Genomic DNA, 3,613 nt, shown 5'->3' with positions numbered 1-3,613 from the left:
CTGCCTCTATTCAATCTGTTTTTGGTTTTGCTTTGGATGTACACCAAAACAATCAGGAATATACAATCATCCAAACAACCAAAGGGCACACTCTGCAAGCCTGCCCCTTGGCTACCAGCACACAGCCCCTAACCTTCCATGAGTCTAGAGTCCTCAGCTGCTCCATGTCTCCAAGTTCCCATCTCTGCCTCCATCTCTGGTGTCCCTGCTTCTCTGGATAGGGTCCCACATTCCGCACCTGCTCTTCTCCCTTGACAGTCCTAGGGTACTCTGTTCATGGAATGTAAGACTACCTACTCACCCCTTTTTGCTACAAAACTCTATCTTTACAGTTGTGATCCTCATGATTAGTCATGATGACAATTATTGAATCATAAGAATCTTATCCTCATCTTTCACAAGACCCATCTAGGCAAGATAAAACTATTCAATGGGGATTCTACCCTCCCCTGCACATTCTGAAACTAAACTCCCTCTTGAAAACTTGTAAGCCAGTCACTTCATGCCTTTACAGCCTCCTCTGCCCCCCGTTTTAGGTAGCCAATGTCTAAGTTGCCCATCCCTATCAACCCTGTGTACAGAGGGAATGGGAATGATCCTTGCTATAAAGATTCCTTCCCTCTTGGTTGGTATTTTAAGCTACTAGATCCCAAATTATAAGGAGTTCTGGTAGCGTAGTAGTTACAAATCGGGCTGTGAACTGCAAGGTCAGCAGTTCAAAACTACAAGCTGTTCCGCAGGAGAAAGGTGAGGCTTTCTGCTCCCGTAAAGATTTACAACCTCGGAAACCCTGTACAGGGTCACTATGAGTCGGAACTGACTCCACGGCACACAACAACAACAAATCCCAAAGTATAAGTCAGGTTGATCAAATTGAAGCAATTTACACTTGTTTTCTTTATAAAAATTTTTTTTTCATCTTCCTCTAGTCGAGTTCTGATCATCTAGCCATTGAAGTTAGGTCAAATGGGTACTATCTGCAAGTTTGGGAATTATTTTGTATCTCCCCTCACTTCTTATCAATTGGACACTTCACTCTCAGCTCTAGCCCTCTGGGGCTATGTCCTTGTCCATGGGCTCAGGAGTCCCCAGGTCTCACCATACTTCAGGTCAATGGGAGTCTATGTATCGTGGTCGGACTTAGCCCACATCTTCATTGCTGCTTTTCCCCTAATTCCATTCACCGGTAGACCAATAAGGTTGACAACAAGCTTACATGCCTGCTTGTGTATTGCCTTTGAGTTTCAGTCTTGGAAGGGGTTTGTCCTGAAGGGACTTCATTGCTTGCCTTGCTCGCTGTCTGGAGAGCAAATTGCTTGTTCTTGTGGTAGCCAATCAGACTGCTGTATTTTGTTTGTGATTTTCCCCTGAGGCTATAAATCTTAATGGGAGCAGAAAGTCTCATCTTCCTTCTGCAGCATGGCTGGTGGGTTTGAACTACTGACCTTATAGTTCACAGTCCAGTGCTTATCCCACAGGACAACTAGGACTCCTTAAGGCTCTAAGATTACTTAAAAATTATGTCAGTCCCTCAATACTGAAAACTGAAGGACTGACAAAGGCTGTATAAGAGTATTTCTCAAATTACTTTGATTATGATCTACAGTCAAAATGTGTTTTACATATGGCCCAAAGCAAATCAATATATCTATATATGTAAAACTGAAACCAAAGTTTCAGAGGCAATATGATTATTACTACATTAGAGACATTCTTATAATTTCTATTCTATTCCATTAAAATGTATAATGCAGCTCAAGACAACTATATTTAATAGCCCACTAATGGAGCTCTGGTAGCGTAGTGGTTACGAATCGGGCTGCGAACCTTAAGGTCAGCGGTTCGAAACTACCAGCTGCTCCGCGGGAGAAAGATGAGGCTTTCTACTCCCGTAAAGATTTACACCCTCGGAAACCCTATACAGGGTCGCTATGGGTCAGAACCAACTCGATGGCACATAACAACAACAATGGATTTTAGGAGTCCTGGTGTGGTGCTGTGGGTTAATGCACCAGACTGCAAAGCCATTTGAACTGCAAGGTTGGTTGTTCAAGCTCACCAGCGTCTCCTTGGAAACCCTATACAGGGTCGCTATGGGTCAGAACCAAGTCGACAGCACTTAACAACAACAATGGGTTTTAACCTGTAGTTTGAAAACACTGCCTTTTAGGCCCAAATGCTCACACTGCCCATATTTACCTTTGTAAAAATTATACTAAGCATGTATAAATTACTGTGTTAGGCTCTGTGGAAAACTTAAAGATTTATACCTTCAACTACCTCAAGTATTAACTTTTTGAAGATTCAAGGGTAAGCAGCTTTTAGGGCTTACTAGTGAAATACGTTTTATATAGTAGCATAAGTCCTGTTTTTACAAATGAGAAAGTGGCTGTTCAGAGGGTCTCACTCATTTACTTGAAGTCACATCAGTACTATGCTTTTATAATTCAGAAAAGGAAGTGATGAATAAATCACATTATGAAACTGTTCCAGAAAGCTGGGAAAAACTTGAACATGTCACCTTACACACCTCGTTCTTCTCCAGAAGAGATAATTACTCCTGGGGGGGAAAAAAAAGAGAGAGAAGGACAAAACTAGGTCTTTTAAAGAGATGGTGGTACCGTCTAGTGTTTAACAATCTTCTCTGAGTGAACTCTTTTTTTTTTTAATGCTTTTTTTTAAAAACTTGATTTGAGTGATAGTTTACATGGGAGAACATCAGTTTTGCAATTAATTGTATTTTGTTTCAATTCAATGATCACAATCCCCTCCGTGCACCATCGGTTAACAGTATTTGCCTCTATCCCTCCCCCCTCCACACACACACTTTATTTTGTATACAAAAACACACAGGGATATATAATCATTTAAACAACCAATAGGCACATTCTGCAATCCAGTCTCCTGGCCACCAGCACACTAGAGTCCTCATCTGCTCTTTCTCTCTATGCCATCACTGCTGCTCTGAGTGAACTCTTAAAATCCCTTTATTTTGAATTTTACTAATCTAAATATTTATTTCAGAAACTAAGAAACAAAGTTAAACATTGTCTCAAGAAATCAAAGATCGTCATCTCTCAAGGAAAATCTTAGCACTGACCAAAAACACCAAGCTTCCTATAAACTAAACATCTACTGCTTCTAAGTTCTGGTAGCTGAAGTTTTAAATGACATGTGTTAACTTTAAAAACTATCTGTGGATGTCTGTGCACCTAAGGTCCCTGGCAGCACAAAGACTTCCCACACGACTACTAACCTAGGGTAATGGATTACCAGCTGGGCTGCATACCTCAATGTCTGCAGTTCAAATCTACAAGTCACTCCACTGGAGAAAGATGAGGCTTTCTGTTCCCGTGAAGAGTTACAGCCTTGGAAACCCTATATGGAGTCACTATGAGTTGGAACCGACTCAATGGCACACAATTACCACCACTTCCACTAATCTAGAGCTTATGCCAGGCTCCATGAAACAAAGGCCTGACAATCTGGTTCTGTAAGGTTGCAGCCAAGAAAATATTATGGACAAAGGCTGTATAAGTGTTTCTGTAACACGAGTTCACCATGGGTTAGAATTAACTTTGTCAAGATGAGTTTTCATTGATTTTTTAAAAAA

At 41.1% G+C, this 3,613-nt stretch overlaps 1 protein-coding gene across 1 annotated transcript in view; it reads left to right on the top strand.

The window, feature by feature from the left end:
* Positions 1 to 3,613, top strand: part of STK32A (serine/threonine kinase 32A) — a 165,230-nt gene that overhangs the window by 4,888 nt on the left and 156,729 nt on the right. Inside the window, exon 3 of the mRNA XM_006874502.1 lies at positions 2,610 to 2,614. The gene's annotated coding sequence lies outside the window, so the exon portion shown is untranslated. The remainder of the gene's footprint in view (positions 1 to 2,609; positions 2,615 to 3,613) is intronic.

This window comes from Chrysochloris asiatica, unplaced genomic scaffold (assembly GCF_000296735.1).
Source record: "Chrysochloris asiatica unplaced genomic scaffold, ChrAsi1.0 scaffold00280, whole genome shotgun sequence".
In the NCBI taxonomy this organism is placed as follows: Eukaryota; Metazoa; Chordata; class Mammalia; order Afrosoricida; family Chrysochloridae; genus Chrysochloris; species Chrysochloris asiatica.
The sequence above is the reverse complement of the archived record's forward strand: the minus strand, read 5'-3'. Positions and strand labels throughout refer to the sequence as shown.